Raw genomic sequence first — 12,834 nt, forward strand, 5'->3', positions numbered from 1 at the left:
GTTTGGCCATCGCAAATTTTCGTTTGGCAAATTCTCATTTGACACTTATTGCAAACTTTTAATCCGCAAATGTCGTTTTTGGCATACAAATATCGGGGTTCCGAAATTATTAATAGAACACTATTGATATTAAATCGAATAAATAAAGTTAATCTAGTTTAATCATCATTATTTGCATCCCCCCTAGGAATACTCATGGCTCGGAGGCCGTTACTATTATGGTGCGTCCAGACTGGGCGAACGGGCTCGCGCGGCAGCGTCTTTCCATTCTATACATAGCCAGAACGCAAGGGTGTGAAACTAATCGAGTATAGTTTGGATATGACTTTTTTTACTAAGCTCCTCCAAACTATACACGACGAGTACGCATACGCTGCGTACTGCTCGCGTATACTTTGTAGTGACTTAGGTCAATTATCTTCCTCCAAAATACACATCGTCAGTACGCATACGGACTAGAGGTGGGCGCCGCGCCGGCGCGCCGCCGCCGCCGCGAAATTTTTCACGCCGCCGCCGCCGACGATCGGCTGTCGGCGCGCCGACTCCTATACTGCACTGACTATTCGTTTTTTTTACAAATGTTTGTACAGTGCGGGAATCGAATCTGCGACCTCCGGCATAGATTACGAACGTTACAAAACACTACACCCGACACACTGAGTGAAAACCTCGCAAGTTCCTTAACTTTGGAAAATTATCCATAAGGCTGGAAAGCCGCCTAACAAAGTCTCATCCTATGGCTCTATTATACTGACACTTGTATTGTCAAAATTATGGGAAATGACCATCCTTGGACGTTTATCCCTTTGATTAAGTAATGACCCATGTAATATAATATTCTCGACTATCAATTTTGGCAGAAACCATACCAACCATAACAAATAGGAATAGGTACACAGAGTGCATTGTTGTACTATAAGATAATGTTTGGAAAAGAAAGAATACTGTATGACTGCTTTCGTTGGGGCTTTGACCTCGCTTAGTTTATAGGACTACTCTATTAAATTAAAAAAACATCTTCCACACTACTACTACCTGCTGATGGATAGACAGACAGTTTCAAGTCAATCTGTGACAAGATCTCTTTTTAGCTGAAGAGCTTGAGTATCCCAGTACTCCGTAATTGGTCCGGTCCTCTACAACATATTTACTAGTAAAGTAGCCCAGTCACCAGAAACAACAGTGGCCTTCCTAAGATGTAACAGTGATCTTAAAGCCACTAGACTAGACTGTTGCAAACTCAGCTAGATGCGACTCATGCTTGGCTGACCAAGTGGCTCATAAAAGCAAACTCCGAAGTCTCACCATATCACATTTAGGACATAAAGCTTATCCTCCGGCCAATCTAAGCCTCAGCACATTGCCGTAATAAAGACCTGGACCGTATGATGACATGGAAAAACCATAATTGTAAAAACGATAAAACCGATCCGGACATAATATTATGGTATCTAACTGTGGTCGAAAACCAGCTAATCCAACGTTAACTATGTGCCTCCAAAGAGCTCCAAAATATCTGCTAAGGGTAGGTACTTTCATTGGCGCATTGGTAGTATTGGTACACCTACATTTGACAAATCCACGAGAACCTGAAAATAGGCGAAAAATAGGTGAAAATAGGAGAAAGTAAAAAGTTTACTCAAACCAACTAAACTTTTTACTACGCCTATTTTCAGGTATGATCAAGAGACACAGTCATAATAATACTTTATGACAGCATTGTGTGGTGGCCTAGAATTAGGTTACAGACATGCAGAACGGTACTCGGAAAATTGCAAAGAACTGCATGTCTAGCAATAATGAGTGCGTTTAGGACTACGCCAACTAAGCATTGGAAATTATTTTGGGATTGCCTCCACTGTACTTGGTGCTAGACGTAGACGCAAGGAAGGCGCTGCACTGATTGAAGGGGGCGGGACTCTGGAGTACATCCAAACCTTGCGCCAAACACACAAGGATAGAGAGCGAGTATACCAGTATACTAACGGCTCCAAGATGGACTCAGGATCGGAAGCGGGCGTCTACTCCAAACGATCCGAGCACAGTGAAAGGTTAGGGGGGGTTTGCAACAGTATTTCAAGCTGAAACCTATGCCTATAATCATGTGTGCATTAAGGAATATAGAACAGGTGCATAAAAAGCACACATTTACATCCTACGTGACAGTCAGGCAGCACTCAAAGCCATTGCCTCAGTGAGGGTTGCGTTAACAGGACAATACACTACGTACGAACCATAGTATGCTCCACAAGATGGGCTTAACGATAGCTGTCAAGCATGTGGAGAACATGCAAAGTCCATAAAATACCTACTGTGCGAATGCGACGCGCTAGCGAGAACTAGGATGGGTCTCCTGGGGTCGCCATATCCGGCATCAGAAGACTATAGGTCCCTCTCACCCAAGCACTTGATTCGCTTTATGAATAGGATTTTTTCGTATGAGAGGGGATTAAGGTATGGGGGAGCACAAAAGATCCCAATGGGTCGACGTGCACTGCGCTCATGCGCGGCCCTGAACAAGATAAGATAAGATGATCAACAGAGTTGATATGCTAATTTACTAGGAGACGGAGCAGTGGCTCTACCTAGTTAAACCCAAACCAATTTTAAATCACCTCATTATAGTCTTGACGACAGACTCTAACTAAACAAACAGATTTTTTTAAAGAAATAATGTCAAGGTCAAAGGTCAAGGTCACGCCGCCGACGCCGCCGCCGCCGAAGTCAAAAAGTCGGCGCGCCGCCGCCGGCTAATTCTATATCGGCGCCCACCTCTAATACGGACTAATCATGTATGTATTGAAATAAGTTCGCGATTACAATACAACGCGAGTAGTTGCATGCTCGTCATTTTGACTTATTTACCTCTCTTTCTATTACATATTAATTCATAACTGAGTTTTTTGGTGTTTGTATTCTGCCATAGAAAATATATTTGTTTTGGGGCTGATATTTTATCAATTCTCCAATAACTCTTAAATTAAGAATTATGTATCCCTTTACACACGACGATACACGTACGTGAGAGTAACTTTAAAAAAATCTCATGCCCATGTAAACTTGTTTTTGCGGCCGCAATCGGCAGCGATCGCTCGTGAGAGATATTTACTCGCACACAGTGCCGCTCATTTAGTGTTGGGACCTGTCAGTGCTCGTTTACTCGGACTTAAAGTTGACTGCATTTTTTGGAACGAGAGGCGGCCAATGTAAATATTGATTTTATGTGGTTATTGTTGTTTTCGGATAAGTGTTATAGTTTTATTTTATTACGAAAACAGTGATCATCCGAATGGAATACTTTTATTGTTATTTCATTGCATAAATTAATAATTATTACTACCACAAAATTAAGTCGCACGATCGTAGCTGGTCGGTCAAACCTCCAGTAGTTGATTGAAAACTATTTTATATGTTATTTGATATTATGGATTAGTGTTTAGTTGTTTTTATATTTTAGTGCATCCTAAATATGAAGGATGTGTCGTAGCATTATTTGGAAACGCAACCGACTATGAAATTAAAGATTTTCATGACTAAAAAGACCAGGAAACACAATTTCGGGTTTTTACGGACTTTGAAGAGTAGAATACCAAATATGAAAGCTCAGGAGACGAAGTAGACCCTGAACATGAATCAGCAAGGCTGGTCAGACATTTTAAAAATACTATGTGGCAAGCAAAAGCTGAAACAAAAGCCACGTCCGCTACAAAATACAGGGTCAATTTGGAAGAAAATTCAAACAAATTGAATTCGTACTCCAACTGAGTATCTCAATTGATTATTTTGATGACACATTTTACAAAGAGATGGCTAGGTGTACAAACTTGCACTACATGCGTTAAATCGATAAAGAATTAAAAACTATTAGAACCGAAATTGCTATAGTGTTCGGTGCAGATATTTTCATGAGATGCCTTCCGGACCCATGTTTGCATATGTACTGACACACTAGTATAAAAAATAGGGGCTTATTGCTAACAAAATAGTTCATAACCGATTTGTACACACACGACATTCCCTTTATGTATTTTACCATGACCAACTAGCAGAAACAGAACAAGACAACCGCTTTGGAAGGTGCAACCCATGATAAATGAAGGATCAATATACCTGCAAAGAGGTCCATCTTATTATTCAATCGTTGAACGATATGAGTGGTGTAGATATTCTGGACTAACAAATGGAATGCCACCAAACCTTTATTACAAGATAATAGGGTTTGAAAGTTCTAGTTTAAATTTTGGACCTGGAGGTTGTTAATTCGCGGCGGCTTTAGCAAATTGATTGCACAGCTAATGGTTATTCTAAAAAAGACATTTTAGCATTACTAGATTTTCGTTTCAGCCTAGCTGAGGCTTTAAACAGATATCATAATAAAGAGCATCGTGTCGAAAATTTACTAAACAACTCGACATCCATAAACAATATAATATAGACTTTAAAGGTCAGAAGGCAAATGATAACACAGATGAGAACGATTACCTGGCTAAAAAGCACCGAGGTGTTACATGTTGGAAGGATGTTCTAGCTGGTCAAAAATTAAATGTGCTAAGTGAGATGTTTACCTGTGCCTTTCTCGCAAAAAAGCTGTTTCCAGTCATATCATCTTAAGCCATAAAAATGACATTTATTTCTTTATTATTAATTATAAAGTAATTTTGTTCTATTTTACAATCTCTTAATAATCATCTCGGACCTCATATTGGTACCAACCAAACTAATAAAGGTTTTTACTTTGCAAGTTTGTCAAAAGGTGGATATTTTTTAATTAATTCGTTTTTTGTAAGACAATTTGCTAAAAGAGGTTTAATTGCTTGTTAAATTATAGCTTACTCTTTACTTATAGGGGTCTCTTACCAAATGAATACTTATGTGCTCATAAATTAGTAGTTTTCATTAAATAAATTAACTAAATAGTATAACACTCACTATCGTGAGACTAACAAATTATACCGAAGCCTCACTATCGTGAGGGCATACTTTCAGGAAAACTGAAAATGCAAAATTTTTTAAAGTATTTTTCTAATCTTATTTAAACTCTAAAATAACCCCTAAGTAAAGTTTTATTACAATATTGACACTTTTTTATTCTCGTGTGTAAAGGGGTATGTCAAAATGATTTTGTTCTTGAGATAAATTCAAATTCAAATTCAAAATATTTATTCATAGCAAAATACATATTGCGCATAACAAGTTACGTAAAAGTTAAGTTAAGTTAAGTAAAAGCTTATAAATAACAATAAATATCCCTGGACATTTTACACTGCGCTTCTAGTCCCAAACTAAGCAAAGCTTGTACTATGGCCTACTAGGGTGTCCCGAAATATCTTTTTTTATATTTTCGCTACACAAGACCCCTCAAAAGTTGCGTCATAAGATGTAGATTACCGTAAAAATAATTAAAAAAATGTAAAATAATGTCTCAAGGGCTCTACCGGCATTTTTATGTCTCAAAAAATCACTTAATCAGCCCTTCACTGTTTGTCATCTATTATATTTTTTTTTACAATTATTTCATTTTATTTTGTAATAACAGTGGCAGTGGAACCCTAAGATATGATTTGCAGGCAATGACAGACTGTTTCCATTGAGGAATAGGTTTGGTTCGAACTAGCAGAATTCATATTTTGACTTGTTTTTCTCAAATTTTCTACTTCTTCGGCGAGGCTGTTGGTATTATTTATGTTGAGGTTTTATTGCTGTAAGGTATCGCACCGCACTTTTTTGTTATAATATTACATACTTTTAGCATAAAAACAAAAATTTTGCAAACATATGGTAGTAATATGCTTTTTGATTTTTTTCAGGTAAAAACTACCTAGCCAAAAATCTTTAAAATATTATATTTAAACAGAATACTAATTGACATTTTAAATAGTTTTAGCATACTATTAAATATAAATAACATTCCTGTACGTTACATACACTTTCTAGCTGAAGTTTTTGTTCTGTACTCAGTTTTTTATCAATGGTGAACTTCAACGGAAGTAAAAAAATATTTTTAGTTATGAAACGCATACATGTTATATATCAAATTAAAGACAATTTAATACACTCATTTGGCTCGTGTAAAACTTTTAGTAGAGTATAAGACATTTTGGTTAAAAATGATTTGAAAAATAGTATCACAACATTGTAAAAAAATCAATTTTCCTTTCATTACTAACTAAAGGTTGATTTTATCGATACAATTTATACTACAAAATATCAAGCGCACACGTAGAGCTTTGATTTAAATAAAAAAGTAATGAAATCGGACAAATGGTTTTCAAGTTATGGTTGATTTTCTAAAATTGACTGTCATTTTTGTTAGCTTCCACTTAGAGATGCCAATCATTGTTTTATAATAGCGTAATAAAATTATTAACCTGCTGTGAGAAGGGAATTGAATATCCTCAAATTAAATCGATATCCTGGCTGACCCATGGATTAATTAGCAATACATTATAATCGCGCGCGTAAATGTCTAATTCTGGTCAAAAAGCCAATTCTGTTTTTAAAGTATTTATGGATTTATTCGTTTTTAAACTATTTTAAACCTTGCTGTGACTCATTGTGTATCCTCAAATTTCATAAAAACGCTATTTTTGTATTATTTATAGTTTATGTTAGGAACCCCTAAAACAGCAATTTTAAAAATGTTTAAGGACAGGTAGAGGCCTCAAGATGACAGATATCTAATTAAATTTTATGCTAATCGTAATCTATATGTCAAAACGCAACTTTTGACACCTCTTGTGTAACCGTAGCTCAAAAAAAAAATTTTCCCATACAACGACGGGACACCCTAATGGGTACTAGATAACGGATATAAACATACTTAAATACTTTTTTTTGTAAATACATACTTATTATACATAGAAGACACTTAGTCCAATACAAACAAATATGTTCATGCACACAAATTAATGTTTGTACTGTGCGGGAATCGAACCCGCTACCTCCGGAACAGTTATCCGTTTCGAACCACTACACCAAACTGTCGACAATTTTAGTTAATAATGCACGTTTAACTTTCTTCATTCACTCTCTCTCATTTTAAATGAATTTATGATTACACTAATAAATAATTGTTATTTAATTTGAAATCTACCTAATCAATTTAATTTCAGAAACCACTTACATTAGTGTTATAAATCTAGATTTATTATATGTGAAATGAAACACTCTTGTAGGTTGTTCTAACTTGTATTTCAGCACCACTGATTTACACAATTCCGACATTATGACGTCATCTTAATAGTACCTCTTGCTTTGAACGCTCAAATCGAACTGACTGTCCAGCGGCATGCCAGCGATAAGGTAACTTCCCCTTCCATCAGTGAAAGTCGACCGGTTCAAAACGACTTATCGACGGCATGCTCCGGAACTAGACAAATGCAATACTTATTTCATAATTAGCTGTTTTCTAAATTTTTAAAATACTAAAATGTATACAATAAAAATCTAAAATAATTAAATTAAATAATAAATATGAAATAATTGGATTTAATACAAAATAAATTCTAAAATCATTCTAATGTCTGCAAAATGCCTAGGAAGTAATCAAATAAAGTATTTTAATTTAATAATGGGTTTTTGGGTTCTTCTAAAATACAATACAAATACTAAAATTGTTGCAATAACTATTTAAAAGTAACCAATAATCGTATAAAATACAATATGAATTCTAAAATCATTACATTCGGCCATCCGACACCGTGATGCCTCCCGGCATTCACGTCTAATAAGGATTTATTCTAAAATCATTAATATTACTTTTCAAACAATATTACAATATGAAGCATATATAGTAGAATGATAAACACTTCTATGACAACTTGTTAACAAGTCTTTTAAGATTAATAATGCATTTTAGAAACTATATTCTTCATATTAAACCAGTAACAAATGATAAGAAAGGGAGAAAAATCTTGTAGGCACTTATACACACTATACATTTTCACCTAATCTATATTATTCGTAATGACTTATTTTATAACCAATAACGGATATTTGCATGAAATTCAGATATTAATCGTTTTACTTTATAATTTTCTCAAAACTATAATATCGAATATATTGGAAACTTCTCTTTTTAAATCCAAATTTTTATTTCACATAAATACACATCCATTAGATGTTAGTACATAATCAATTTAATTACAGTGTATCTTGCCATGACTGCCATGTAAAAGTTATTAAGTTTATAAGAACATGTCAAAACGTTAATATTATATCCAATTATATCCATTTGTAACCGTAATCTGGCAAATAATGAATTATGGTCACGATTTATGATTAACACTAAAGGTACTTTCGTCAGAATTATGTATTTCTAAGGCCTTAACATAATTTTCTTCTTTACAAATTTTCCAAGTGTTTGAAACCAATAGGTACAATTACAGTGTCCTTATATTATGTGTTTCTGAATGTCTGTGATGCTCGATTTCATCACGATAAGCGCAACATATTTGCCATCTAGCTGTACGTGGGACCACTAAAAATAATTTGATATCAACCTTACTGTATCTGCTATTTGAAGAGATTACGATGTTTGGATGGGTTGTCGTCAGATTCTATGACTAAATTTTGGTATTTGGACTATTCGCGGAACTAAATTTCTTCTTTTTTTTTAACGTGGTTCTTAAGGCAGCATAACCAGTAGAAACTTTTAAGTCCTAAAAGATATACCTTTTTTTTTTGCACACACACCACAGCTAGTGTCTCTAACTCATAGAAGTTGTCTTTCATTGAAGATGTCTTTCCTCAGGGGTCGTCTGTCTGTGGGTCGACTAAAGTAAGTGACTGCTACAGAACTTTGAAGACTTTTCTCTATATCATCAAGATCTGACTTAAATATGATTTAGAGTCTTGAATAATATTGATAATCATAGCATTGGATCAAGTTAGTCATCTATGGTTTTCTGAACCCTTTTCCCTTTTGTAATGAGATAAGTGGTAATGGTGGTATTTGCACATTATTTTTCATCCTGACATCAAAGACTGCACGTGTACGTCCTATCTCAGTCAGATTTATAGCAATACAATCGCGATAATTTCACAAAAGAGTATAAAGCTTATCTAACTAACCAGAACATGTCGGAACTAAGTCCGGGCTTAGTCATAATATCAGCTCTATCGAGAGTATCCATAGCTGAGGGGTCTTTTACAATTCGATTTACATGACGATGAAAAAGCATTGAAGTAGCTAGGACTAGGCGACAAATTACCAAAAACGATTTCACCTTTGCCGTTGTGAATTAAAAAGGCTCTTAAACACCCGGTACTTGGCCCCCTGTTTAATTTACATACATAACATACAAAACAAACAACTGTGACAAACAAAATTCCACGCGGAAGAACCCTCGGCGGAAAGCTATTCGCATTATAAAATATCACTTGAAAATATAGAACCGCCTAAGGCGGGAATCGAACCCACGGCCTTAAGCTCGCCAGGTGTCAAGTTATTTTAAAATTTTAAATCGAAAGGCAACTGTAAACGCCAGAAACTATCCTCTGTAAAACTAGAAATTTATGTTAACTGGTATTTACTTGTGTCCGTCATTTTCGTGGCTCTCGAAAATATTCTGACCAGGAATTTTATAGAATGTCAGTATTCAAAACCGTGAGAAATTGCAGTTGCGTGAAGTTTTGACCAATAGACGTGTTGACACCGCCAGTCAATTGACGTACTTTTAAAAACTATTAAATCAAACTCCCATAGATTTCGTATGGCACGACAAGCAAGTGACGTCGCTATTTTGTGAATTTAATCAAACTACTTTTCTTAATTACAATCCGACCAAAAATGGTAATTTACAGGTCATTTCAGATTAATTAAGCTTTCAAGATCAGAATGTCTTTAATAAATTGTAATATCGAATCAATATCGGTGTCAAATCGTCCATTGTCAGTGAAGTCTGCTATACATCATCAATCACTAACACTTCTATAACAGCGTCAATCTCATCAACATTTTTGTTTATATTAGCTCTATAGAGGTATGACTGATGATTGACCACAACTTTTACAATTGGAATTGATATTGAAATGATCCGCCAAACTATACTTAGTTTCAGCATCGGTTTTGCGTCAACAAGTGCACTCACTACCAACACTTAAAAGGATTTTTCATTTACCAAAACAGTCTCATAGATTTTTTTTGTCATAAAAATAATTACGTAAACTGTTCATCCTTTCAAGTAGCAGGATTCAAAATTTCCTCTAACAGACGTCCGTAGTTCTTTTAGCTAAGCCAATTAACTTTTGCAATGTCTAAGTCAAAGACAAAATTCTCTTATTTGCATTAGCTATTATATTATCGCTCACAAAATTGTCATAAAATGAAAGACTACTAAAAGAAAAACTTTAAGCTTCTGCTCATTATGGAACCTTGACGTTTCATATCTTATGCTCTACCAAAAAAAATGACTAACCTAACCTATGAAACCTTGGTACAGGTACTAAGTTCTTTTTATAGTTACAAATTGCATGACTTTTTTTTATGACTTCTTACAGTAATATAATATTGTGTTTATTTGAGAAAACTAAATTAGAAGAAAAAGCTTAATTCAACTAGAAACTACCTATCTAGGTCAGACTAATGTAATCAGAGGTCAGAATAATTCGAAATATATTTTTGAAGTGGAATTATAGATCTATAGACAAGATATTGTACTTGGCAAAAGAACCTACCGAAAGTCCGAACCGACGACAATTTTAAAATAAACGAATCATTAATTAATTCACTTTACTTGTGTAAAAATATTTAAAAAAATAATTTTTTTTAGCACATTCACTTTAACGTTAATTTAAACGTTATGATCGAATACTTTATCATTACCTTTAATTATTACTATTAAAGATTTACTACATAAGCTAATATTCCCATTTTACTGTAGGTATGCGTAATATTTCATAATGTGTGCGCAATAAAAAAAAAACTACCAATAAAAAAATAGGCACTTTTCTTCACTAGAGTCTACCAGAAATTTTACGAACCTCATATGGCACTGCTCTTTCAGTAGAGCTGGAAGAAGATGAGCTCCTTCGCGTATTTTTCTTCAACCTTGGCCCCATAGAAGACGATCGTGGTGGCGCCTTCTTACTGGACGACGACGACAACTTCGTCCGCTTAGCACGCTTATTTCATCGTCAGCTGACGGGTGTCCCTGGCGGCATACGAGCTCCATCTTCAGTAGTCGTTGTACTCAACTGTGAAATAAAGTACTCGACGAAATAAACTGTGTCTGACCAGCATCAACTCAACATCATATGGAAGCTATGTTCATGTTATATTAAGCAAAAGTTTGATTTGTGTCTTTTCCAAAAATCTAAATCTCAAAAAATAAATCTAAAAAATCTTTTGTTTGACAATTAATATTATGCTCCCTGAGCAAAGTGTAGTAAAATACCATTGTGACATGTTTCTATTATACATATGCATCACAAATAAAGATTTTGTATTTATACTTGTATTTTATTCAGTGCGACCTTCACACACAACTCATGTGACAACTGGACGGCTTGCTTGTTATGTCAGTAATAGAAGGCTTTTCATTCTAGAGACTATCCTAAACAATGGGGTCCTTAAGGCGCATCTAGCCTGATAAACTGGAAGCGCGTCTAGCCTCGTCATACTCAGTCATAGTCCAAGGCGCATGTAGCCTGATGAAACTGGAGGCACGTCAAGCCTCGTTATACTAAGTCACAGTCATAGTCCAAGGCACATCTAGCCTAATAAACTGGAGGCGCGTCTAGCCTCGTTATATTTAGTCATATTCAAAAGCGCATCTAGCCTGATAAACTGGAGGAGTGTCTAGCCTCGTTATACTAAGTCATAGTCATAGTTCATAGTCATAGTTCATAGTCATAGTTATAGTCAAAGTCAAAATCAAAGCCAAAGTCAAAATATCTTTATTTGTTTAGTAGACTAATTAATAGCACTTACAAATCGTCAAATATTTTGCTCATAAGGAGCCTCTACATGTCTCATACTTAGTCATAGTCAATGGGGCATCTAGCCTGATAAACTGGAGGCACGTCTAGCCTCGTTATACTAAGTCATAGCCATAGTCTAAGGCGCATCTAGCCTTATAACCTGGAGGCGCGTCTAGCCTCGATATACTAAGTCAGTCATGGTCATAGTCATAGTCATAGTCTAAGGCGCATCTAGCCTTGTTATACTCAGTCATAGTCAAAGGCGCATCTAGCCTGGTAAACTGGAGGCGCGTCTAGCCTCGTTATACTAAGTCTTAGTCATGGTCAAAGTCATAGTCATAGTCTAAGGCGCATCTAGCCTATTAAACTGGAGGCGCGTCTAGCCTCGTTGTACTGAGTCATAGTCCAAGGCGCATCTAGCCTTGTAATACTTAGTCATAGTCAAAGGCGCATCTAGCCTGATAAACTGGAGGTGCGTCTAACCTCGTTATACTAAGTCTTAGTCATGGTCATAGTCATGGTCATAGTCATAGTCTTAGTCATAGTCTAAGGCGCATCTAGCCTGATAAACTGAAGGCGCGTCTAGCCTCGTTTTAAAAATAACTATTTCATGCATTAAACGAAATATTCATACGTTTTTCTACTTGAACTTTTAAAATCAATTACTTTTTAACCAAATAAATAAAAACGTACCTTATGAGCTGTAGATCACGTACCACTTCTGAGTTGAAATGAAACACTCTTGTAGGTTGTTCTAACTTGTATTTCAGCACCACTGATTTACACAATTCCGACATTATGACGTCATCTTAATAGTACCTCTTGCTTTGAACGCTCAAATCGAACTGACTGTCCAGCGGCATGCCAGCGATAAGGTAACTTCCCCTTCCATCAGTGAAAGTCGACCGGTTC

At 35.6% G+C, this 12,834-nt stretch overlaps 1 protein-coding gene across 2 annotated transcripts in view; it reads right to left on the reverse strand.

The window, feature by feature from the left end:
• Positions 1-12,834, reverse strand: part of LOC135072025 (putative nuclease HARBI1) — a 497,753-nt gene that overhangs the window by 285,132 nt on the left and 199,787 nt on the right. The window lies entirely within an intron of this gene.

The sequence above is a fragment of the Ostrinia nubilalis genome, chromosome 5 (assembly GCF_963855985.1).
Source record: "Ostrinia nubilalis chromosome 5, ilOstNubi1.1, whole genome shotgun sequence".
Taxonomy (NCBI): domain Eukaryota; kingdom Metazoa; phylum Arthropoda; class Insecta; order Lepidoptera; family Crambidae; genus Ostrinia; species Ostrinia nubilalis.